This window comes from Lepisosteus oculatus, unplaced genomic scaffold (genome assembly GCF_040954835.1).
Source record: "Lepisosteus oculatus isolate fLepOcu1 unplaced genomic scaffold, fLepOcu1.hap2 HAP2_SCAFFOLD_116, whole genome shotgun sequence".
NCBI lineage: Eukaryota > Metazoa > Chordata > Actinopteri > Semionotiformes > Lepisosteidae > Lepisosteus > Lepisosteus oculatus.
This window is the reverse complement of record NW_027167667.1, coordinates 108,163-135,655: the sequence shown is the minus strand read 5'-3', so window position 1 is coordinate 135,655 and position 27,493 is coordinate 108,163. Positions and strand designations below refer to the sequence as shown.

Below are 27,493 nucleotides of genomic sequence, written 5' to 3'. Positions count from 1 at the left end.
AATATAAACATTTACTGTCAAACTTTAAATCAACAATTGATTTAAAGATGATCTGTCAAAGTGCAATGGAAAACAATATTGTTTTTGTTGTTTTTATCCCATAAGGCGCTTTGAGAAGCCACCTTTAAAGGCGCTATATAAAGGCACTGATTCCTATGGAATGTGTATTCTTTCTTCTTTTTTTCAGCATGGAATAAACCTATTACGTGATTTTAAGGTTTGTGTGAGAAGCCAGGGTATCAGCTTGTTCCCCCCTCCCGCCTCTCTCTCTGTACAGTAGAGGCTCCTGTCCTGACTGGTGGAGCTCATACAACTGTGTCTGGAGGGGATCCAGGGTATCAGCGTCAACCCCATGGCTATGCAGCTTGTTTCCCCCCCTGCACCTCTCTGTGTACAGTAGAACCTCCTGTCTTGACTGGTGGAGCTCATTCAGCTGTATCTGGAGAGGATCAAGCGGGGTATCAGCTTCAAACCCACGGCTGGGCAGCTTGTTCCCCCCTCCTGCCCCCCTCTGTGTACAGTAGAGCATTCTCTCATGACTGGTGGAGCTCATACAGCTGTGTCTCGAGAGGATCCAGGGTATCAGCATCAACCCCATGGCTGGGTAGCTTGTTCCCCCCTCCCGCTCCTCTCTGTGTACAGTAGAGCCTCCTGTCCTGACTGGTGGAGCTCATACAGCTGTGTCTGGAGAGGATCCAGGGTATCAGCTTCAACCCCACGGCTTGCAACTTGTTCCCCTCTACCACCCCTCTGTGCGTACAGTAGAGCCTCCTGTCCTGACTGGTGGAGCTCATACAGCTGTATCTGGAGAGGGAGAGAGAGAGGGGTGCGGAACCAGGGAACTATTTACATGGAAAACGGGCGATCTCCCCAGCCCGTATGCCCCTTTCACTGTGTGGCAGCTGCAATAGTCAGCGGCCTACCTAAACCCCGCCCTGACCACTCCTGTCCTGCCCCTCACCGCGCACCCCAGCCGGGTGTTCTTCAGCCGCCCCCCAGGGCGAAAGCGCTACAATGCTAAAAATAAGATACACTCTGCAGACATTCACAACAGCGACTGTCAGAAGATAGGACACAGCAACTCAGACACCCATTGAATGGAAAGGGACACTTTAATGTTCTGTGCGGGTGGTACAGCACCCCACCGCGCCCGCGCGCCAGCAAAGAGAGAGATACACACCAGTTTTCATTGTCAAAAAGTAATTGTTTTTTACTTTTGTACAATTTGTTTTACATTCCTCTTGTTTAACAGGAATGTTTTGTTTCTGGACAGACTGTTAAACTAGGGGAAAGAGTGCCTATGAAAGACGGGTTCCTTTTGCGAAGTCTGGAGACATTAGAAGCTTGCCACACCCGGACTGTTACACCAACGCATTAGCAAGTTAAAGCTATCCCATTGAGGAGCTGGGCGCAATAATTGTTTTGTTCCTTGATTTTCTGATCTGCAAGGCCATTTGAATTCTGTCTGGCATTGCCAGATTGTGAAAAAATAAAAGTATTTAAATCATAAGATACAATCTACAGACATTCACAACATATACATATCTTAAAACATTTACATATCTTGTTAAATTATTACTTTAAATATGTACTGTAAGTTACTGAAACAGACAGTTAATAAAATCGTTGCAATTTTGTTCTTGTTTGGAGGTGGGGATATTCTGACAACAATTGATTTAAAGACAATCGGTCAAAGTGAAATGAAATACAATATTACGCTGGGTAAACGTTCCGAGGTCAAATTCTTCCGTGATGGGGGTACCTTTAAAGGTTTAAGCCGGAAACCATCATTATGTCTCATTTTTGATTCTCTCTTCCAAACAAGAACAAAATTGCGACAATTTTATTAGCGGGCTGTTTCAGTAAATCAAAGTATTCATTTAAAGTAATAATTTAACAATAAATCCCGCACCCAGCAGAAGAATCATACTCCGTTGGGCTGCTGAGCAAGGCCCTTAACCCCAACTGCTCCAGGGGCGCTGTACAATGGCTGACCCTGTACTCTGACCACAGGCTCTCTCCCTATCTCTTTCATCTGTGTGTCTGTGTATCTCATGGAGAGCAAGCTGGGGTATGCGAAAAGATAATTACTAATGCAAGAAATTGTAAAGGGTTAATAAAGTAATGTTGTTGTATATCTAAGCAAGTGTTCCTGCATCCCTCTTCTGCACTATAGGCATGGCTTTTATTCTGTTTGCTCCATTTCTAAAACTTTTTGCTCATGTGCATTTTTGTATTTTTTTACACCTCTAGCACTTTAAAGTCCTGAATTTTCATTTGCCTTAATTTGTAGAATGAATTTGAGTTTTAGCCTTAAAAATCTTAAGTTTTCACTATCTTTTGTTTCTTGTCCTACAACTGTTATTATTGATCACCACGACTTCATTCAGCCTTTCCTGAACGTCTATGACAGGCAGAGAGAGTGCTGTTTCTGGGGCGATCTTTTGCAGCTGACATTTCACTGTTTTAAACGAACAAGAAATTAGATTGCTCATAAATCACTTATTCTATATAAATACAGCGTAATTGCCCTCCGAAAATCCTCTTTTTCTTGTTCGTTTTAGAGTCCTTGATCGAAACTGATTTTAGATGTCAGAAAGGATTTATTTTCTCTGTATTTCCTACATTGCTTTGTCGAGATTTTAACTTTATATTTAGGCTCAGATTTCAACTATAAATCGTACACTAATTAATAGCAGTAAATGCTGATGTTTTGCTCCCTCTTACCACAAAAATATATATGTTTTGTAGCTGGGATGAACTTTATTTCGTACGCGTAGCTACTGCGATTTGGACACGAAGCGGTTAAAGATGGCGGCAAATCAGGCACCCAGAGAGGGGGGGGGGGGGGGGGCGTCTTCTCGCCTCCATAACTAAAATGCCAAATAGGAGTGGCTTAAGCGACATACACAGTCGTGTAACTGACAGTTTGAGGTAGCCTATCGTGTCAATTTCGCTTTGTTGCTGATAGGTTAAGCTTTCGAAACTCTGCCCCAACGTCATGTGACTGATTTTTCGCCCTGTTTCGTTGGTTAAACGCAATGATCACAAGCACCACCATGGCAACTGGGATGTGTAGTTTTTAATTCCGTTTGAATTATAACTGTACGTACTGTCTTCATATTTGGCCAGGGCTTTAAAGAGAAGGCGCGCCAAAAAATTTCGGTGCCGTCGTCTCCGCTTTAAAGGTACAACCGTGCTGAAGAATTTGACCTCGGAAGTTTGCCCAGCGCACTTCAAGTACTGCACCTTCTCACACGTGTAGCCAGCTGCGTTGAGCCGTGGTTATATGATGTCATCTTTTATTTTATTATTTTATTTGTGAACTTCCCCCAGATGAGTTCCGTTTTTCTGTATGGAGTTGGCTTTGCGACAGCCCTTGGGGTTTGTTGGTGGCGGGGCGCCAGTGAAGGTGCCCCTGGGGTCACAGGCGGCTCGTTTCTCTGGGGAGCCCTCAGACGCGCTGTGGCCGCCAGTCGGGTGAGACGCCAGCGGCATTTTTAATTTTATTTTCATTACAGATTCGTGTGGCGACATTATATATATTATTTCTGTAGTGGTACAGTTGTGTGCCAGATGAATCGCGGTAATGCACGAAGGTGATGTTTAATGCCTCACACGGTGTTGACCCACATGTTGTGTTTTGCTGAGCAGGAGAGAGAGATACATTCAGCGTGTGTGACGCCAACGGGTTTTCTGTTCTAGAGGCTCTGTCATCCGTTGTGTTATAATTGTTTTTTCTTATTTAGTATTTCAGGTGTGTCGATTTTATGAACCAAATGTTAACGTACAACACGGGAAAAGGTGCATTGTAGAGTAAGATAACGGATATCGGCTTGTATCGTGGAGAGGACGTATAATGTGCTGAAAGATGGGAAGAGAAAGGGGCGATTTCTGCGCGCATTCTAATCATTGTGATTGATTTGATATTGATCTGATATGTGTGGTCATGTGAATGTACATAGATGGTGGGTATGGTGTTAATAATATATGATATGATATAATTACTTGTATATATCATATATCATTCTTTCTATTTTTATATATGGTAATCCTTCTAGATATGATTCTGTTTCCCGAAAGCGTCGTAGCGCTAAGAACATCGTAAACTCGCTCTTAAGCTCGATCGTTAATTGACGAGTGTTTCCCAAAACCCATCGTAACTGAAGTAGCACGTTAAATCCTTCGTCATCTACGTGCTCCCCGACCCGCTCGTTCATCACTAAGTGCTTCTTAAACTGGCCTCCTCCTGTCCACCCTGAGCGCCAGAGATCGCCAGACAGAGCACAGTCACTTCACGGCAGGGGCATCCTCTGGGAATACAGGACACTAAGAGTTTATATGAAGGACTTTGATATTGTGTTGTACTGTGTCAGAGGAAATTCGAAAAAAGAACATTTATTTATACAGTGATGAATTTATGAGTCATCCTGGGTATATTTCATATTCATTTTTATACTTGACTAGATGATATTATTTTCAGTATGAAGTGCAGCAATGCATTATTTTAGTGAAATCATTGGGCCTAACATGTATTTATAATGTAGCGCCACGCAGGGCGCTTTAGTCCTGCGCACGCAAGGCGGGCTGAGAACAGCACCTGGGTTCTACCGGACTGTATAGCGGGACGGAGGCTGGGATACAGTCTCTTCCCTTCAGGTGTGTGTGTGTGTTAGTGAAGGTGCAGCGCTGTAACCCCTGTCCCTGTGTGTGTACCTTTCCCGATTCGAGTTAATAAATGTGTTGTTCAGCCCCAGTCCTGAGTCCCACGCCTGCTCCATTCCGTACCCAAACCCGCGGTCGATACCGCGTAGTTCAACACCGTTTGATGTTCTGTCGTGATTGTTGACGGTAAAGCTTAGATCTACTTGTTTTTAAATTTGATTATAGGTCCTGTATTTGTTGAGTGACACATGCCAAGCTTAGTAGTTAATGTTTCCATTGAGTTCCAGTACACCCAATAACTATAAATAACAGTTTTTTCTCATGAAATATTGATTCTTACTATGGCAGCGCGCCAAAAAATATTGCTTTAAATCAAGGACGTCGTGCGGGACGCATACACTGCCCACGCAGTTAATCTTGGTTTTCTTTTACGGCATGTCAGTCATTTCTTTTCTTTGCTCTTAGAAACAATAAGGTCCCTTTTTGTGCCTATCTATATGCTTTTGCTTAAACTATGATGTCAAGTTTACTTCATATTCCTTTTCACAACTTTATTTCATCCCACTGAAGGACCAAAACCGACACCATATAATGAAAGAATTGTCAATCGATTGTTTACATACGTACATACGTACATCGTAAAGTTGCTTGAAAGTCTCTAAGATTAGTTGTTTTCGGGAAACTCACCCCTGTTCTTTATCCTTCTGCTCTCACTGTGTTTATTACCGCCATCTACTGTCTCCTCTAACTGTGTATTGTCAGCATGCATATCTTGTGTATTATTTATTGTTGTTGGTTTTGTCATTCTATTAAGACGCCACCTTTCAAGGTGCTATATAAATTAATGTTTATTATTATTATTTATTTTTTTAAAGTTGTACATTCTGACGCCATGAGATTTTTAGATTTTGAGATTCTCATATTTTTGGCTTCTACAGCAAACAGTAACAATGCGCTTGAATGGTTCTGCAAAAGTTTAGCTGTATCTTTAAAGCCATCCTCATCTTTATCAGGTACAAAGAAAAGAAGGTAGGCCGGCTTCTGTTTGGAATGTTTTAGTTAGTTTTAATTTTTTAAACCCCAAGTAAACATATTTTGTGCCTTTCTCTGAACTTTTTTGCATTTCAGTTCAGTTGTTTTTAAGCTTATTTTACAGTTGCTAGGTTCTTGAATTGTGCAGTATTTCTTTTGGGTTTTGTGCAAATCATATTCTAACGGTTGGGGGGAAAAAGCACAGGTGCCATCCCACCATTAAACCCTGAAACTTACCTTAGCCGATTCTTCAACTAAACCAGACATGTTAACTAAGTGTTACAGTATGTTCTTCGAATGTGTGTCAGCCAATCAGATTTCAGGACTGGAATTATTGGTTTTGTAATAGGGAATATAGTATGGAATCACGTATCTAAAGAAATGAATAATGATATTAATTTAAGGATCTGAATATCTAAAAATATGTATCTATATAGCAGGTAGTATTACTGTATTCCACTTTCTTTGTAAATACAGAATAACAGATTCACAACGTGAAGCTGTGTCACTCTTCTGGGTAAAAAAAAAACGTTTTGAACACCCTGTTTTTAATAAGCTGCTGAGTAAAGAACAGGAATGTTCCTGCTGTCAGTCTTTACCGAAGATATCCCTAATAGTATTAATAATGAATGACCTTGGACAAGCTGTAAACTCAAAGTATTACCCTGGTCCACATTCTTTGTAATCGTCTTTGTAAACAAAAAAACTTTATTTTGTGTGACGATATAAAGTTTTCACGAAACCTCCTCGAGTTGTGAGAACACGTGCCTTGTGTATACAGCACATTGTGAATGTTTTCACAGCCTTCATTTTGTCGTTTTTATGGCATTTTTTGACCACGCACGAATATTCTTATGTCCATATCTTCGCAGGGGAATCAGTGCGAATTGTAATACTAATTAAATGACCGCGGGCACTTTCCACCCCCTCTACATTCTCCGAGTAGAATAGGCTAACCTTCTAATGAAAGACAGTCCACCCTCCCCCACGGAAAGGAAAAGTGCCCGCAGGCAGGCAGTATGGTCAGTAACAGTGAACAGTTTTAACTGCACTGCATCCCAGAGAATACCAGGGCGCATTTTTTCTACTCCCTGGCGGAAACGGGCTTCCATAAGAATCAGTATAGCTTCTGGGAAATCCATTTTTCCTGCATTAAAGTTGAACTCGTTCAGAGCGCCGTACATTGCAAACTCCAAGTGTTTCATTATGAGCTGAAGACACTCACAGCTGAAGAAAGGATTCACAGCCGAAACAATATTATTAGAGTTCATAAAGCCTGTATTACGTACTATGCCTATGTCTGCAATACACCTTTGCTAGTTAATGCTACAGTACTTCACTTTCTCGGGCGTGATTTTTTTAGGTAAAATCCAGGCTAGCAGGCTTGTTTTGTGATCTTCCTAAGATTGTTGAGCGCGGTGTCAAAATGTTTCCATATGAAAGGCAGTGACGTCACCATCCTGAGGTGTGTGTAGTAGATCTGTGATGTGGTTGAGCGTGAATTGTGGTGAGCCTCTGATTGGGGGAAAAAAAGACCATGTTCAAAAAATCCTAAAAAGAGAATTAAAGTTTCACATAACAAGGCATGAGGTGTGCTGGCAGCTGTGGGATGCAGTGGTGGCCTGGCACGTTGAGGTGGGCTTTCAGCTGTGTGGTGTGACGCAGTGGTGTTCATCAGGCACAAGTTCATCAGTGAAAAGACCACTGGCATTTTTCCTTCCCCCTACATTCTCAGAGCAGAATCGAATTTAATATTAGCATAATTTATTACAGTGCTAAGTTTAATATTTTTTATTTACTAATAGTTTATGCTAACACCTAACTTTTTTAACGTGAGAAGTACTACTGTAAGTACCTACTGTACTGTACTTAAGTACTACCATAAGAAGTACTGCTGTATGCAACAAAAAAAAGGAGTGGTGAAACAGCCCTACTCATACAGTATCAGTATCAACAGACATTGTATCAGTATCAGTTCTTGCTTTGTGCTGGGTTTAGCAGTTTTCCAAACATAGTCTTTCAGCTAATGCCATACCATCCTTATTGGATTTAAATCTGGAGATTCGGCTGGAGTTTTCACCCAGTTCACTCGTTCTGCTATAAGCCTCGCCCTTGCTGCTGTGTGTTTCGGATCGTTTTCTTGAAAGAGACTGTGCCTTGATCCAATGTGCTCCCTGATATATGGGCCGGCATGCTGTGTGACCCCGACTTCCTCGAAGAATTCCCGATCCATAATTCCTTCGAAATAAAATTGTTTTTCAAGCAATGTAATGCAAGGTGCTTTCTAACGTTGGGCAATGTGTTTTTTCTCGAAATTTTGTTTCGAGAGACTAGATAAGTAATTCAAGTGTTTATGATATGTCACTGTTGTGAATGTCTGTGGAGTGTATCTTATTAGCCTGTCCTGACTGGTGGAGCTCATCCAGCTGTGTCTGGATATCTTGGTCAAATATTCGGGTAGTATGTTTTGTCTGTTTAGGGTTCTGTAGCATTCCACACGGCTGGGCAGCTTGTTCCCCCCTCCCACCCCTCTCTGTGTACAATAGAGCCTCCTGTCCTGGCTGGTAGAGCTCATCCAGCTGTGTCTGGCTAATATTAAAGCCAGTACTTTAATATTGTTTTCTGTATGTTTATAAATAGTGGGTACTGCCCTAATTCGGTCCTGCACCCGTTGTTAGGTGTTTTTTAGGTGTTGTTAGGGCTTCTACCAAATATGAACACATGGCTTTAAAATGTATACAATTGTAATATTTCCTTTTTTCCCATTGAAAGAATAACATATGTGGTGTGAGAAAGAGGTCCTCATTTAATTGCATGAAACTCTGGCACTGGGGCAACAAACTGAACAAAGTTCAAGAGGGTATACGCTTTCTGTAGACACTTTATTTCCTCTTTTTCCATACTCTAAGAAATGATTTGGGAAACCTGTGGGACACTGGAGGTCATTATACATGAGCCTCTTTCTGCACCTTTTAAGCTATTGAAACCTAGTTGCCTTGTTACAAGGTCTAATATTACAGTAGGTGTGGTTTCCGTCTCCTAATTTCTGAGAATGATCAAATTGGGGAATAAGTTGTAGGGAATACCACTCTTGCACTTCTAAGAAAAGACTATCTCAAATGAAACTCGCTATAGAAAGACATCTTGTTGAAAAATTCTTTATTTTTTGTCATTTCTAAAGAAAAAACATTCATCAAGTCCTTCACAAATGTTTTGTTTGTGACTTTCTCTGTTCTTCCCTTTCACACTCAACTGAACTATGTGTTATGTCTTGTAAACGTAATCAAACATTTCACTTAGGTGTGTGGGTTAACACAAACCCATATTGTATGAAACATTCAGTTTTTCATTCACGTTTTTTCTAACAATTGCATCCATGCTAGGACTACAGTAAACAACACTTTTTACTAAAGTAAATGAAATTGTTCATTAAACAAGACACATTGTTTTAAATGTATGCAATACGACGACACTAAAAACAACACTGAAACTTTTCATTGAAATACTGGACGAGATTGTGCATATTCAATGGATTTCTCCTGGTGCTTTTTTCATCAGTCTTTTCATATTCTTGTTCTCTACTCAGGTGTCTCCTGTTCCTTTGGTGATGTCTGCTGTACACACATGGTATCATACACTTGAGCAAAGTGTGATACCACCGTTTGTTCTTCTCCTAAAATAAAGATGAACATTGACAAAAGTCAGAAGCACTCTTTTCTTTGACAGACGAACAAAACAATGCAAGAATAACCATACTCTCTGTTCCTTACTCATTTCTACCTACCTGTTTGACCACTTTGTCTGCTTCAGTCAGGACAGGGTGCTGGGGCTGACTCTGAGCAATCTGAGAAGAGCTCTCTGTGATCTTCTCCCCTACAGTGGCTACATTGTACTCTGTTTGAAATCCAGGTATCGCCTCTGGTAAGTTCCCCGGTCCTTTTTGGGACTTGAAAGGGTAGAATCATTTTGTGACTACATTTCATTGTCATGCACTGATATGTTCTGGTTTGTGTTCGATTACTGCAGGCGTTCAAGTACTTTCTTTTTGTTCTAGACTGGCAGTGTTTGAGATGGTAGGAACTTGTCATATTCTCAACTTATTTTCTCTATGAGACTCTGAATGCTCTGTAAACATACTATTTTAGCAATTCTTAGAAATCTGAAAGCAGTGTTACCTGTATCATTTTTTGTCTTGGTAGTAGTATTGCAGCTCCAACATCAGCACTTAAATAATGGTTTGTGATGTTACTTGTCCTTGGAGTTAGTATACTCCTGAGAAGTCAAGAGAAATCTTACGTAAGCATTAATTATGTTTCACTTTTGAAAGCAAAGTACGTGTCAAGTACTTTGAAGGCATTTGTTGATACTTTTAAGCACTTTCGTTGATTATTATTATCCTTCAATTAGTTATTCCAAGTCCCACATTCTCTGCATGATCTCACTCCATATTCAGAATGTGGGAATACAGTTGTTTAAAGGAAATGCCACTGAATAGATAGTAGCTGCACTCTACAAAGATGAATTTGCTAATTAATCAGTCAGGGACACAGCTTATACTTCAGTAGTCTTAGATCATGTAATGATGATTTTTGTACTTTATAACTAGCAAAATCCCCAAATCCTGTTCATTGCCCCATTTCCGGTCATGTGGATTGACTTATGCCTGAAGTGGTTAATTCTCACCTTGACATCTCGTAGAACAACTGAATCTCTACCAAGGGTGAATGTGTCCTTCCTCTTAATGTCTAAAAGAAAAGGTTAAAATTCATTGAAACAAAATGCAACAACCCAAAATGTTTGGGAGGTCGTTTCCACAGTTATTTCATAAGACAGTGCTTGGAGTGAAACTACATGACCATGGTGAAGAAGTAAAAACACTTTACCTTGTTCCTCCTGACTGATGTCCTTATGCATGTTTTGCACAGTTGAGCATTTTGTGTCTTGTCGTCTGTGTAGGCAACAGCCCTCTTCCCTGGGATAGAACTAGATGATATTTAGACACGTTAATTTGACTTCTCCATTGCTCACATTGATGTGGATATGATTATAATGCTCTGTTTTGTGGGCTTCCCAAGAAAACAATAAATCCCTTACTACTTGTTCGAAATGCAGTAGCACAGATCCTAACAAATACAAGAAAGAGAATATCATTCTCGTTTTGAAAAAACTTCACTGGTCACCTGTATTATCTAGGATAAATTTGAAAGTTCTTTTACTTGTTTTTAAAGCTTTAAGCAACCTAGCAAGTCTGTACCTTACTGAATGTCTGTCTTCATATGTTCCTATACGTGACCTGAGATCTGCACATACTGGCCTACTGCAAATACCACATGTGAAATGCAGAAAGAGTGGAGAGGCTGCTTTTGTTTTTATGCTTCTAAATTATGAAACTCACTTCCACTTTTTATTAGGCAGTCAAGCTCGGTACATTGTTTTAAAAAACATTTGAAAATGTTGCTTTTAGTTAAAGTGGTTCTTTGTTCTTTCTATTTCTGTTTCTTTTTTTAGTTCTCTTTAATTGTTCTTATTTTATTACGACTTTCCTAATTTTTATTTCTTTAATTGACATGTATGTTGCTTTACTGTATTGCTTTATTTTCCTTTACAACTGAAAGTATATCTCTCAATTTTAATATTTTATTTTTACGCTTGGTTTTTAAAGCACCAAAGCACTATTTGTATGAAAGGTGCTCTATAGATAAAGTTTATTATTATTATTTTTAATATTATTATTATACATTATTATACATTTTTGGTTAGGACAAAGATTCTAGTAGAGGTGGCCTCTTTTACCCCGTTCCAAAAAATTGGAAAACTACCTTCAGGATACACTGACAATGACCATCTACTGTCTCCTCTAACTGTGTATTGTCATCATGCATATCTTGTGTATCATTTATTGTAGTTGGTTTTGTCATTGTGTAAAGAAGCCACCTTTCAAGGCACTATATAAAATAATGTTTGTTATTATTATTTACATTTTTCGTCGTAAAATCTGGCGAAGAGTCCTAAGAGAATATCAAAGAACACGTTGCTCTTACCTTTCCATTCCAAGAAATACCCTCAGCTCGGATTGCAGAGATTGACCTCTCTGTCTCAAATTCTGAGAAACATAGACTCGATTGAAAAATGACCATTTCCTAAGATTCACATAACATCACCAGTCAACATTTGCCACTTGACATCAATAGAAACCATAGAGTACATGACATTTCCAATCAGTTTTCTTTCAAGGTACAATACCAATCGCCTTGCCAGAAGAGTTATACTGCGGTAGATAAATATTACAAATGTCAGATGCACGCAGAGTTGTTTGGATTACTATGAAAAGATTGGCAAATATATTTATGTTCATTATATTTCTTGGAGTGACAGAGCTAAAGAGAAAAAATACTTACCTTTATCTCTGCAGACAGGATCGCAAGGGATTCCCTTATACTGGGTTCCTATATAACAAATAATACATTATTCAAAAAACATGATATTTCTCTGTCCATTGGCGGCATGATTGTTTATCATTACAGTTTTAGTTAGCTTTAATTTTGTAAACCCCAAGTAAACATAGTTTGTGCCTTTCTCTGGACTTTTTGGCATTTCAATTCAGTTGTTTGTAAGGTTATTTTACAGTTGCTAGGTTGATGAAGTTCCTGAACTGTGCAGTATTTCTTTTGGGTTTGGTGCGAATCATATTCTAGCGGTTGGGGGAAAAAAGCACAGGTGCCATCCCACCATTAAACCCTGAAACTTACCTTAGCCGATTCTTCAACTAAACCAGACATGTTAACTAAGTGTTAGAGTATGTTTCAAAGTGTGTATTTTTGCAAACACAACTGAAGTTCTGTTGTCTCCTTGGAGACACCTGGAACTGGTGTGATGCTGGTTCTATGACATCATTCGTTCTAAATGTAAATGCAGGTATTGGCACAACATAGTAAATTGATGTAAAGTTATGGATCCATTTATGATTTTCACTCAGTTTGAAAGAGTTCCTGTCGTGTGGTTAAAGTTTGTGTTACGGAGGGTTAACTGGGGTTCTGGCTACTAGTTAGGCTTGGTCATTCAGTCATCTGGTTCATGAAATAGGAAGCTAAGAGATCTGTGTTTTAGTTTTACTGTTTGTTTTTGTTCCATAGAATAAGAAATGTTTCATTAATATTAGTAATAGAGTAGCTGTTTCTCTAAACAGTGTGTGTCAGTTTGCACTGCAGGTGTGCCAGGTAGAGACCATTTAAGAACCCAAAAATATGCTGTCATTTACTGCCGTGGCTAATTTCTGTTAAACTTGTCTCTCACTCACTTTGATGAGCAAAATGTCCATACATAAAGCATACATTTCTGATTGGTCAGAAGAAGCTTCTTAACATATAAGGTATAAAGAAAGTCAGAAAGTTAGGCACTTAGGTCAGCCTTAGGCAGTTAACCAAGACCATAATCCGATAAGAAGCTATTCCCTTTCATGTTGCTAAATCACATGTAGGATACATGAGTTACACCTCCACTTAAGAGACCTTAAAGAGACCTTGGCCAGCCAGGAGTGTAGAAAACCGTAAAACAGTTCTTGAGGACCTAATTGTTAACTCTTAACAGGCAAAGGTTCCTTCAGTCCTATGAGAAATATTTTAGAATTGAACTAAAGTGTGTTTCCGATACAGGAGCATATGTCTGTCAGGGCCTGTTGGAGAGGCCCTGCATGAGAACCCCTGGCTGCAGTTCCACATCCCCCTGAAAGTAAATAGAGCCATAAGCACGGAGCTAAGGACACTGCTCCAGGACATGCTGGCTGTCGATCCTGACCAGCGACCAGAAGCCATCCAGCAGAAGAAGCAAGTCAGGCAAGCCATGGCAAGAGAGAAAACATCTTTGTAGTGACTGATAGCAAGATGTCCGTGACCAAGGGCAATTCGTCTGAGTAAAGTCTGATTTCATTTTTATGTCCCGAAAGGCCACTGCCTTTGTGCTGTAGATTTCTGATTTAGACGGGCATTTCTATGGACAACTTTGACTTTTCTGTGGGTCCAATGAAAATAAGTTTTTTAACTTATTCTTTGTTACAGTTTTCGAAAGTTTAAAGACATTCATTGAGTTGACGATAAAGGAAAAGTTTCATCTTTCACCTCTTGGAAGGTAGGCCGGTCAGAGGTACAATATATGTCTTCATGTCTCCATCCTCCATGTTTGTAACTACAGGTTTCACAGTGTTAAGCTAAGACACAAAAACACCTACAAATGGCAGTTCCAAATGTATCAAATGTATAAACATGGGCTGAAAAAGTGTGTACAGTATATACTCTGTGTAGGTCTGATAAAAGTATTCGAGTCAAAGTGTCATATGGATACAAATTCTCATGATTTTGTATTGTGTGTTTTTTCTCTGTTCTGCTTTATTGAAAGAAATCAGATGCTCTTCCTGAAACTTACCTTAGCTGATTCTTCAGCTAAACCAGACAGACTTCTGAAATTCTCAAATATTATCAAATCTTGTTGGTGCAGAGGTGGTGGAGCCCATTACCAACAGACTCACAGCTGAAATTGCTGTGAAAAGGGCTTCTACCAAATATTAAGATGTGGGTGAAAATGTATACAATTGTAATATTTCCTTTTTTCCCATTGAAAGTATAACATATGTGGTGTGAGAAAGAGGTCCTCATTTAATTGCATGAAACTCTGGCACTGGCGCAACAAACTGAACAAAGTTCAAGGGGGTATACGCTTTCTGTTGTAGCGGCGAGGCTTAATAATAAGGCAGAATTAAGTGTTTCTGAGCTTTCCCAAATTAGGCCTCATTTCTCTGTTCATCTCTGTGGTGCAGCCACAGAGAAACCATTCATGCAAGGTGATTTAAGGTCCAAGGACAGCTCCCAAAGGGGGATGCACTTAGCTAAGCCTGGCTATCATGATCAATGGTCACCCATTGGCGCCTATCTGTCTAGGGAGTGCGAGTTGGACATCTGGATTGCATTCCTAAGTGTCAGGACTAAGTGACTCATATCTCACCTTGATCAACCAATCAGGGACTGGTAGGGCCGAGTAACCCACGTGAGACTCTGATGCCCATGGAACTTTCAGCCAATCAATGAGCTGAAGTTCCTCCAGGTAAAAACAGGCAACACAGAGAGCCTGGGAGATTCAGATTCAGATTCAGATTCAGATTCAACAAGATTCTGTGAGAATTCCAGGGCAGGACGGCCCAGGAGCAGAAGGCTCCCAAGGGCAGGACATTCTCGCAGCGCGCCTCCTGACCATCCTGAGACTCAGCCCGGACAACCACGGAACGGCCAGTGTGTCCGAGTGCCAGAACTTTCCTTTGTTCTAAGAGTCTAGAGTGGAGGTTGCCAGAGAGTAACCAGCAGCAGGCCTCGTGAACAGGTCGGAACTGTGGACAGCTGAATTACTATTCAGAACTAGCTCTTCATCGGGAACGAACCGGTCCTCTTCCTGACTTGCTGGGACCCACAGTCATCTTTTCTCCTGTGCACAAACTTTGCTAGTTAAAGCCAACAGTGAGCATCAGCAGCGCACCGTCGCAAGCCGCACAGCACAGCCTGGCACCGAGCCAGAGAGCGCGGATTGGACAGCAACGGCCTGCAACTGTTTCTTTGTGCCCGCAGGAGATCTGAATCCCCAAAGATTGGATGAGTATTCAACTTCAATGCATTACAGCTCGAGAATTCAATTGTTATCCCAACCAGTTGATATCAATTTAATTCCTAAGAGTTATGTACTTATTTGAGTATCTAATGTAGAAGTTGTAACCAAGTTCACTTTACGAAACGGTCTTAATGAATGATATACTGAACGTATGTCCTCTTGATATGTGTAACACTTCTTAACTGACTGAATAGATACCTTTTGTATTCTGATAACCCTCTCGATAAGATCTGTTAGGTTTAAGGCATATTCTATGTATTAATAAATGGATCCTCGTGTATTAGTACTTGTGTGTGGGCGTTGTTTGAGTTATGTCGCATGGTTGGATTCTAAAGCCATCAAAAGAATCAACTTTGTGATTTACTGCTACAATTAATAATTGTCTCAGTAAATGCCCAAACCCTACAGAACTGGTGCCTTCAGAGAGCCACTATGATTACATATTTGGCGTCCCTGAACCGGTTTTCCCTACATTATTTGGCGTCCCTGGGCCGGCTTAATCTACATTATTTGGCGTCCCTGGGTCAGTTTAATCTACATATGTTATACTTTCAAAGGGAAAAAAGGAAATATTACAATTGTATACATTTTCACCCACATGTTAATATTTGGTAGAAGCCCTTTTCACAGCAATTTCAGCTGTGAGTCTGTTGGTAATGGGCTCCACCACCTCTGCACCAACAAGATTTGATAATATTTGAGAATTTCAGAAGTCTGTCTGGTTTAGCTGAAGAATCAGCTAAGGTAAGTTTCAGGAAGAGCATCTGATTTCTTTCAATAAAGCAGAACAGAGAAAAAACACACAATACAAAATCATGAGAATTTGTATCCATATGACACTTTGACTCGAATACTTTTATCAGACCTACACAGAGTATATACTGTACACACTTTTTCAGCCCAGGTTTATACATTTGGAACTGCCATTTGTAGGTGTTTTTGTGTCTTAGCTCAACACTGTGAAACCTGTAGTTACAAACATGGAGGATGAAGACATGAAGACATATATTGTACCTCTGACCGGCCTACCTTCCAAGAGGTGAAAGATGAAACTTTTCCTTTATCGTCAACTCAGTGAATGTCTTTAAACTTTCGAAAACTGTAACAAAGAATAAGTTAAAAAACTTATTTTCATTGGACCCACAGAAAAGTCAAAGTTGTCCATAGAAATGCCCGTCTAAATCAGAAATCTACAGCACAAAGGCAGTGGCCTTTCGGGACATAAAAATGAAATCAGACTTTACTCAGACGAATTGCCCTTGGTCACGGACATCTTGCTATCAGTCACTACAAAGATGTTTTCTCTCGTGCCATGGCTTGCCTGACTTGCTTCTTCTGCTGGATGGCTTCTGGTCGCTGGTCAGGATCGACAGCCAGCATGTCCTGGAGCAGTGTCCTTAGCTCAGTGCTTATGGCTCTATTTACTTTCAGGGGGATGTGGAACTGCAGCCAGGGGTTCTCATCCAGGGCCTCTCCAACAGGCCCTGACAGACATATGCTCCTGTATCGGAAACACACTTTAGTTCAATTCTAAAATATTTCTCATAGGACTGAAGGAACCTTTGCCTGTTAAGAGTTAACAATTAGGTCCTCAAGAACTGTTTTACGGTTTTCTACACTCCTGGCTGGCCAAGGTCTCTTTAAGGTCTCTTAAGTGGAGGTGTAACTCATGTATCCTACATGTGATTTAGCAACATGAAAGGGAATAGCTTCTTATCGGATTATGGTCTTGGTTAACTGCCTAAGGCTGACCTAAGTGCCTAACTTTCTGACTTTCTTTATACCTTATATGTTAAGAAGCTTCTTGTGACCAATCAGAAATGTATGCTTTATGTATGAACATTTTGCTCATCAAAGTGAGTGAGAGACAAGGTTAACAGAAATTAGCCACGGCAGTAAATGACAGCATATTTTTGGGTTCTTAAATGGTCTCTACCTGGCACACCTGCAGTGCAAACTGACACACACTGTTTAGAGAAACAGCTACTCTATTACTAATATTAATGAAACATTTCTTATTCTATGGAACAAAAACAAACAGTAAAACTAAAACACAGATCTCTTAGCTTCCTATTTCATGAACCAGATGACTGAATGACCAAGCCTAACTAGTAGCCAGAACCCCAGTTAACCCTCCGTAACACAAAGTTTAACCACACGACAGGAACTCTTTCAAACTGAGTGAAAATCATAAATGGATCCATAACTTTACATCAATTTACTATGTTGTGCCAATACCTGCATTTACATTTAGAACGAATGATGTCATAGAACCAGCATCACACCAGTTCCAGGTGTCTCCAAGGAGACAACAGAACTTCAGTTGTGTTTGCTAAAATACACACTTTGAAACATACTGTAACACTTAGTTAACATGTCTGGTTTAGTTGAAGAATCGGCTAAGGTAAGTTTCAGGGTTTAATGGTGGGATGGCACCTGTGCTTTTTTCCCCCAACCGCTAGAATATGATTCGCACCAAACCCAAAAGAAATACTGCACAGTTCAGGAACTTCATCAACCTAGCAACTGTAAAATAAGCTTACAAACAACTGAATTGAAATGCCAAAAAGTTCAGAGAAAGGCACAAACTATGTTTACTTGGGGTTTACAAAATTAAAGCTAACTAAAACTGTAATGATAAACAATCATGCTGCCAATGGACAGAGAAATATCATGTTTTTTGAATAATGTATTATTTGTTACATAGGAACCCAGTATAAGGGAATCCCTTGCGATCCTGTCTGCAGAGATAAAGGTAAGTATTGTTTTCTCTTTAGCTCTGTCACTCCAAGAAATATAATGAACATAAATATATTTGACAATCTTTTCATAGTAATCCAAACAACTCTGCGTGTATCTGACATTTGTAATATTTATCTACCGCAGTATAACTCTTCTGGCAAGGCGATTGGTATTGTACCTTGAAAGAAAACTGATTGGAAATGTCATGTACTCTATGGTTTCTATTGATGTCAAGTGGCAAATGTTGACTGGTGATGTTATGTGAATCTTAGGAAATGGTCATTTTTCAATCGAGTCTATGTTTCTCAGAATTTGAGACAGAGAGGTCAATCTCTGCAATCCGAGCTGAGGGCATTTCTTGGAATGGAAAGGTAAGAGCAACGTGTTCTTTGTTATTCTCTTAAGACTCTTCGCCAGATTTTACGATGAAAAATGTAAATAATAATAACAAACATTATTTTATATAGTGCCTTGAAAGGTGGCTTCTTTACAGAATGACAAAACCAACTACAATAAATAATACACAAGATATGCATGATGACAATACACAGTTAGAGGAGACAGTAACAAAGTATAATAATAATATTAAAAATAATAATGATAAACTTTATCTATAGAGCACCTTTCATACAAATAGTGCTTTGGTGCTTTAAAAACCAAGCGTAAAAATAAAATATTAAAATTGAGAGATATACTTTCAGTTGTAAAGGAAAATACAGCAATACAGTAAAGCAACATACATGTCAATTAAATAAATAAAAATTAGGAAAGTCGTAATAAAATAAGAACAATTAAAGAGAACTAAAAAAAGAAACAGAAATAGAAAGAACAAAGAACCACTTTAACTAAAAGCAACATTTTCAAATGTTTTTTAAAACAATGTACCGAGCTTGACTGCCTAATAAAAAGTGGAAGTGAGTTTCATAATTTGAAAGCATAAAAACAAAAAGCAGCCTCTCCACTCTTTCTGCATTTCACATGTGGTATTTGCAGTAGGCCAGTATGTGCAGATCTCAGGTCACGTATAGGAACATATGAAGACAGACATTCAGTAAGGTACAGACGTGCTAGGTCGCTTAAAGCTTTAAAAACAAGTAAAAGAACTTTCAAATTTATCCTCGATAATACAGGTGACCAGTGAAGTTTTTTCAAAACAGGAATGATATTCTCTTTCTTGTATTTGTTAGGATCTGTGCTACTGCATTTCGAACAAGTAGTAAGGGATTTATTGTTTTCTTGGGAAGCCCACAAAACAGAGCATTATAATCATATCCACATCAATGTGGGCAATGGAGAAGTCAAATTAACGTGTCTAAATATCATCTAGTTCTATCCCAGGGAAGAGGGCTGTTGCCTACACAGACGACAAGACACAAAACGCTCAACTGTGCAAAACACGCATAAGGACATCAGTCAGGAGGAACAAGGTAAAGTGTTTTTTCTTCTTCACCATGGTCATGTAGTTTCACTCCAAGCACTGTCATATGAAATAACTGTGGAAACGACCTCCCCAACATTTTGGGTTGTTGCATTTTGCTTCAATGAATTTTAACCTTTTCTTTTAGACATTAAGAGGAAGGACACATTCACCCTTGGTAGAGATTCAGTTGTTCTATGAGATGTCAAGGTGAGAATTAACCACTTCAGGGATAAGTCAATCCACATAACTGAAAAAGGGGCAATGAACAGGATATGGGGATTTTGCTAGTTATAAAGTACAATAATCATCATTACATGATCTAAGACTACTGAAGTATAAGCTGTGTCCCTGACTGATTAATTAGCAAATTCATCTTTGTAGAGTGCAGCTACTATCTATTCAGTGGCATTTCCTTAAAACAATTGTATTCCCACATTCTGAATATGGAGTGAGATCATGTAGAGAATGTTGGACTTGTAATAACTAATTGAAGGATAATAATAATCAACGAAAGTGCTTAAAAGTATCAACAAATGCCTTCAAAGTACTTGACACGTACTTTGCTTTCAAAAGTGAAACATAATTAATGCTTACGTAAGATTTCTCTTGACTTCTCAGGAGTATACTAACTCCAAGGACAAGTAACATCACAAACCATTATTTAAGTGCTGATGTTGGAGCTGCAATACTACTACCAAGACAAAAAATGATACAGGTAACACTGCTTTCAGATTTCTAAGAATTGCTAAAATAGTATGTTTACAGAGCATTCAGAGTTGAGAATATAACAAGTTCCTACCATCTCAAACACTGCCAATCTAGAACAAAAAGAAAGTATTTGAACGCCTGCAGTAATCGAACACAAACCAGAACATATCAGTGCATGACAAGGAAATGTAGTCACAAAATGATTCTGCCCTTTCAAGTCCCAAAAAGGACCGAGGAACTTACCGGAGGCGATACCTGGATTTCAAACAGAGTACAATGTAGCCACTGTAGGGGAGAAGATCACAGAGAGCTCTTCTCAGATTGCTCAGAGTCAGCCCCAGCACCCTGTCCTGACTGAAGCAGACAAAGTGGTCAAACAGGTAGGTAGAAATGAGTAAGGAACAGAGAGTATGGTTATTCTTGCATTGTTTTGTTCGTCTGTCAAAGAAAAGAGTGCTTCTGACTTTTGTCAATGTTCATCTTTATTTTAGGAGAAGAACAAACGGTGGTATCACACTTTGCTCAAGTGTATGATACCATGTGTGTACAGCAGACATCACCAAAGGAACAGGAGACACCTGAGTAGAGAACAAGAATATGAAAAGACTGATGAAAAAAAGCACCAGGAGAAATCCATTGAATATGCACAATCTCGTCCAGTATTTCAATGAAAAGTTTCAGTGTTGTTTTTAGTGTCGTCGTATTGCATACATTTAAAACAATGTGTCTTGTTTAATGAACAATTTCATTTACTTTAGTAAAAAGTGTTGTTTACTGTAGTCCTAGCATGGATGCAATTGTTAGAAAAAACGTGAATGAAAAACTGAATGTTTCATACAATATGGGTTTGTGTTAACCCACACACCTAAGTGAAATGTTTGATTACGTTTACAAGACATAACACATAGTTCAGTTGAGTGTGAAAGGGAACAACAGAGAAAGTCACAAACAAAACATTTGTGAAGGACTTGATGAATGTTTTTTCTTTAGAAATGACAAAAAATAAAGAATTTTTCAACAAGATGTCTTTCTATAGCGAGTTTCATTTGAGATAGTCTTTTCTTAGAAGTGCAAGAGTGGTATTCCCAACAACTTATTCCCCAATTTGATCATTCTCAGAAATTAGGAGACGGAAACCACACCTACTGTAATATTAGACCTTGTAACAAGGCAACTAGGTTTCAATGGCTTAAAAGGTGCAGAAAGAGGCTCATGTATAATGACCTCCAGTGTCCCACAGGTTTCCCAAATCATTTCTTAGAGTATGGAAAAAGAGGAAATAAAGTGTCTACAGAAAGCGTATACCCCCTTGAACTTTGTTCAGTTTGTTGCGCCAGTGCCAGAGTTTCATGCAATTAAATGAGGACCTCTATCTCACACCACATATGTTATACTTTCAATGGGAAAAAAGGAAATATTACAATTGTTTACATTTTCACCCACATGTTAATATTTGGAATAATTTCAGCTGTGAGTCTGTTGGTAATGGGCTCCACCACCTCTGCACCAACAAGATTTGATAATATTTGAGAATTTCAGAAGTCTGTCTGGTTTAGCTGAAGAATCAGCTAAGGTAAGTTTCAGGAAGAGCATCTGATTTCTTTCAATAAAGCAGAACAGAGAAAAAACACACAATACAAAATCATGAGACTTTGTATCCATATGACACTTTGACTCGAATACTTTTATCAGACCTACACAGAGTATATACTGTACACACTTTTTCAGCCCAGGTTTATACATTTGGAACTGCCATTTGTAGGTGTTTTTGTGTCTTAGCTCAACACTGTGAAACCTGTAGTTACAAACATGGAGGATGAAGACATGAAGACATATATTGTACCTCTGACCGGCCTACCTTCCAAGAGGTGAAAGATGAAACTTTTCCTTTATCGTCAACTCAGTGAATGTCTTTAAACTTTCGAAAACTGTAACAAAGAATAAGTTAAAAAACTTATTTTCATTGGACCCACAGAAAAGTCAAAGTTGTCCATAGAAATGCCCGTCTAAATCAGAAATCTACAGCACAAAGGCAGTAGCCTTTCGGGACATAAAAATGAAATCACACTTTACTCAGACGAATTGCCCTTGGTCACGGACATCTTGCTATCATCTTACATCAGTCACTACAAAGATGTTTTCTGTCGTGCCATGGCTTGCCTGACTTGCTTCTTCTGCTGGATGGCTTCTGGTCGCTGGTCAGGATCGACAGCCAGCATGTCCTGGAGCAGTGTCCTTAGCTCCGTGCTTATGGCTCTATTTACTTTCAGGGGGATGTGGAACTGCAGCCAGGGGTTCTCATCCAGGGCCTCTCCAACAGGCCCTGACAGACATATGCTCCTGTATCGGAAACACACTTTAGTTCAATTCTAAAATATTTCTCATAGGACTGAAGGAACCTTTGCCTGTTAAGAGTTAACAATTAGGTCCTCAAGAACTGTTTTACGGTTTTCTACACTCCTGGCTGGCCAAGGTCTCTTTAAGGTCTCTTAAGTGGAGGTGTAACTCATGTATCCTACATGTGATTTAGCAACATGAAAGGGAATAGCTTCTTATCGGATTATGGTCTTGGTTAACTGCCTAAGGCTGACCTAAGTGCCTAACTTTCTGACTTTCTTTATACCTTATATGTTAAGAAGCTTCTTCTGACCAATCAGAAATGTATGCTTTATGTATGAACATTTTGCTCATCAAAGTGAGTGAGAGACAAGGTTAACAGAAATTAGCCACGGCAGTAAATGACAGCATATTTTTGGGTTCTTAAATGGTCTCTACCTGGCACACCTGCAGTGCAAACTGACACACACTGTTTAGAGAAACAGCTACTCTACTACTAATATTAATGAAACATTTCTTATTCTATGGAACAAAAACAAACAGTAAAACTAAAACACAGATCTCTTAGCTTCCTATTTCATGAACCAGATGACTGAATGACCAAGCCTAACTAGTAGCCAGAACCCCAGCTAACCCTCCGTAACACAAAGTTTAACCACACGACAGGAACTCTTTCAAACTGAGTGAAAATCATAAATGGATCCATAACTTTACATCAATTTACTATGTTGTGCCAATACCTGCATTTACATTTAGAACGAATGATGTCATAGAACCAGCATCACACCAGTTCCAGGTGTCTCCAAGGAGACAACAGAACTTCAGTTGTGTTTGCTAAAATACACACTTTGAAACATACTGTAACACTTAGTTAACATGTCTGGTTTAGTTGAAGAATCGGCTAAGGTAAGTTTCAGGGTTTAATGGTGGGATGGCACCTGTGCTTTTTTCCCCCAACCGCTAGAATATGATTCGCACCAAACCCAAAAGAAATACTGCACAGTTCAGGAACTTCATCAACCTAGCAACTGTAAAATAAGCTTACAAACAACTGAATTGAAATGCCAAAAAGTTCAGAGAAAGGCACAAACTATGTTTACTTGGGGTTTACAAAATTAAAGCTAACTAAAACTGTAATGATAAACAATCATGCTGCCAATGGACAGAGAAATATCATGTTTTTTGAATAATGTATTATTTGTTACATAGGAACCCAGTATAAGGGAATCCCTTGCGATCCTGTCTGCAGAGATAAAGGTAAGTATTGTTTTCTCTTTAGCTCTGTCACTCCAAGAAATATAATGAACATAAATATATTTGCCAATCTTTTCATAGTAATCCAAACAACTCTGCGTGTATCTGACATTTGTAATATTTATCTACCGCAGTATAACTCTTCTGACAAGGCGATTGGTATTGAACCTTGAAAGAAAACTGATTGGAAATGTCATGTACTCTATGGTTTCTATTGATGTCAAGTGGCAAATGTTGACTGGTGATGTTATGTGAATCTTAGGAAATGGTCATTTTTCAATCGAGTCTATGTTTCTCAGAATTTGAGACAGAGAGGTCAATCTCTGCAATCCGAGCTGAGGGTATTTCTTGGAATGGAAAGGTAAGAGCAACGTGTTCTTTGATATTCTCTTAGGACTCCTCGCCAGATTTTACGACGAAAAATGTAAATAATAATAACAAACATTATTTTATATAGTGCCTTGAAAGGTGGCTTCTTTACAGAATGACAAAACCAACTACAATAAATAATACACAAGATATGCATGATGACAATACACAGTTAGAGGAGACAGTAGATGGTCATTGTCAGTGTATCCTGAAGGTAGTTTTCCAATTTTTTGGAACGGGGTAAAAGAGGCCACCTCTACTAGAATCTTTGTCCTAACCAAAAATGTAACAAAGTATAATAATAATATTAAAAATAATAATGATAAACTTTATCTATAGAGCACCTTTCATACAAATAGTGCTTTGGTGCTTTAAAAACCAAGCGTAAAAATAAAATATTAAAATTGAGAAATATACTTTCAGTTGTAAAGGAAAATACAGCAATACAGTAAAGCAACATACATGTCAATTAAATAAATAAAAATAAATAAAAAAAAGAACAAAGAACCACTTTAACTAAAAGCAACATTTTCAAATGTTTTTTAAAACAATGTACCGAGCTTGACTGCCTAATAAAAAGTGGAAGTGAGTTTCATAATTTGGAAGCATAAAAACAAAAAGCAGCCTCTCCACTCTTTCTGCATTTCACATGTGGTATTTGCAGTAGGCCAGTATGTGCAGATCTCAGGTCACGTACATATGAAGACAGACATTCAGTAAGGTACAGACGTGCTAGGTCCATTTAAAGCTTTAAAAACAAGTAAAAGAACTTTCAAATTTATCCTAGATAATACAGGTGACCAGTGAAGTTTTTTCAAAACAGGAATGATATTCTCTTTCTTGTATTTGTTAGGATCTGTGCTACTGCATTTCGAACAAGTAGTAAGGGATTTATTGTTTTCTTGGGAAGCTCACAAAACAGAGCAATAAAATCATATCCACATCAATGTTAGCAATGGAGAAGTCAAATTAACGTGTCTAAATATCATCTAGTTCTATCCCAGGGAAGAGGGCTGTTGCCTACACAGACGACAAGACACAAAACGCTCAACTGTGCAAAACACGCATAAGGACATCAGTCAGGAGGAACAGGGTAAAGTGTTTTTACTTCTTCACCATGGTCATGTAGTTTCACTCCAAGCACTCACATATGAAATAACTGTGGAAACGACCTCCCCAACATTTTGGGTTGTTGCATTTTGCTTCAATGAATTTTAACCTTTTCTTTTAGACATTAAGAGGAAGGACACATTCACCCTTGGTAGAGATTCAGTTGTTCTATGAGATGTCAAGGTGAGAATTAACCACTTCAGGCATAAGTCAATCCACATGACTGAAAAAGGAGCAATGAAAAGGATATGGGGATTTTGCTAGTTATAAAGTACAATAATCATCATTAAATGATCTAAGACTACTGAAGTATAAGCTGTGTCCCTGACTGATTAATTAGCAAATTCATCTTTGTAGAGTGCAGCTACTATCTATTCAGTGGCATTTCCTTAAAACAACTGTATTCCCACATTCTGAATATGGAGTGAGATCATGTAGAGAAGGTTGGACTTGTAATAACTAATTGAAGGATAATAATAATCAACGAAAGTGCTTACAAGTATCAACAAATGCCTTCAAAGTACTTGACACGTACTTTGCTTTCAAAAGTGAAACATAATTAATGCTTACGTAAGATTTCTCTTGACTTCTCAGGAGTATACTAACTCCAAGGACAAGTAACATCACAAACCATTATTTAAGTGCTGATGTTGGAGCTGCAATACTACTACCAAGACAAAAAATGATACAGGTAACACTGCTTTCAGATTTCTAAGAATTGCTAAAATAGTATGTTTACAGAGCATTCAGAGTTGAGAATATGACAAGTTCCTACCATCTCAAACACTGCCAATCTAGAACAAAAAGAAAGTACTTGAACGCCTGCAGTAATCGAACACAAACCAGAACATATCAGTGCATGACAATGAAATGTAGTCACAAAATGATTCTACCCTTTCAAGTCCCAAAAAGGACCGAGGAACTTACCGGAGGCGATACCTGGATTTCAAACAGAGTACAATGTAGCCACTGTAGGGGAGAAGATCACAGAGAGCTCTTCTCAGATTGCTCAGAGTCAGCCCCAGCACCCTGTCCTGACTGAAGCAGACAAAGTGGTCAAACAGGTAGGTAGAAATGAGTAAGGAACAGAGAGTATGGTTATTCTTGCATTGTTTTGTTCGTCTGTCAAAGAAAAGAGTGCTTCTGACTTTTGTCAATGTTCATCTTTATTTTAGGAGAAGAACAAACTGTGGTATCACACTTTGCTCAAGTGTATGATACCATGTGTGTACAGCAGACATCACCAAAGGAACAGGAGATACCTGAGTAGAGAACAAGAATATGAAAAGACTGATGAAAAAAAACACCAGGAGAAATCCATTGAATATGCACAATCTCGTACAGTATTTCAATGAAAAGTTTCAGTGTTGTTTTTAGTGTCGTCGTATTGCATACATTTTAAACAATGTGTCTTGTTTAATGAACAATTTCATTTACTTTAGTAAAAAGTGTTGTTTACTGTAGTCCTAGCATGGATGCAATTGTTAGAAAAATCTTGAATGAAAAACTGAATGTTTCATACAATATGGGTTTGTGTTAACCCACACACCTAAGTGAAATGTTTGATTACGTTTACAAGACATAACACATAGTTCAGTTGAGTGTGAAAGGGAACAACAGAGAAAGTCACAAACAAAACATTTGTGAAGGACTTGATGAATGTTTTTTCTTTAGAAATTACAAAAAATAAAGAATTTTTCAACAAGATGTCTTTCTATAGCGAGTTTCATTTGAGATAGTCTTTTCTTAGAAGTGCAAGAGTGGTATTCCCTACAACTTATTCCCCAATTTGATCATTCTCAGAAATTAGGAGACGGAAACCACACCTACTGTAATATTAGACCTTGTAACAAGGCAACTAGGTTTCAATGGCTTAAAAGGTGCAGAAAGAGGCTCATGTATAATGATCTCCAGTGTCCCACAGGTTTCCCAAATCATTTGTATGGAAAAAGAGGAAATAAAGTGTCTACAGAAAGCATATACCCCCTTGAACTTTGTTCAGTTTGTTGCGCCAGTGCCAGAGTTTCATGCAATTAAATGAGGACCTCTTTCTCACACCACATATGTTATACTTTCAAAGGGAAAAAAGGAAATATTAATATTGTATACATTTTCACCCACATGTTAATATTTGGTAGAAGCCCTTTTCACAGCAATTTCAGCTGTGAGTCTGTTGGTAATGGGCTCCACCACCTCTGAACTAACAAG

General features: G+C 38.8%; 2 long non-coding RNA genes across 2 annotated transcripts; one reads left to right on the top strand and one right to left on the bottom strand.

Annotated features, from left to right (window-relative positions):
• Positions 1–8,766: 8,766 nt before the first annotated feature.
• LOC138226253 (uncharacterized) lies at positions 8,767–12,482 on the bottom strand. The gene is made up of 8 exons (XR_011184443.1): positions 12,447–12,482; positions 12,096–12,143; positions 11,739–11,800; positions 10,581–10,680; positions 10,381–10,442; positions 9,873–9,969; positions 9,482–9,643; positions 8,767–9,370 (listed from the first exon to the last, which is right to left on the bottom strand). It is a non-coding gene; the product is annotated as an uncharacterized lncRNA (long non-coding RNA).
• An 11,277-nt stretch (positions 12,483–23,759) lies between these two features.
• Positions 23,760–25,211, top strand: LOC138226254 (uncharacterized). The gene is made up of 3 exons (XR_011184444.1): positions 23,760–23,809; positions 24,106–24,167; positions 25,169–25,211. It is a non-coding gene; the product is annotated as an uncharacterized lncRNA (long non-coding RNA).
• The last annotated feature ends 2,282 nt before the right edge of the window (positions 25,212–27,493 follow it).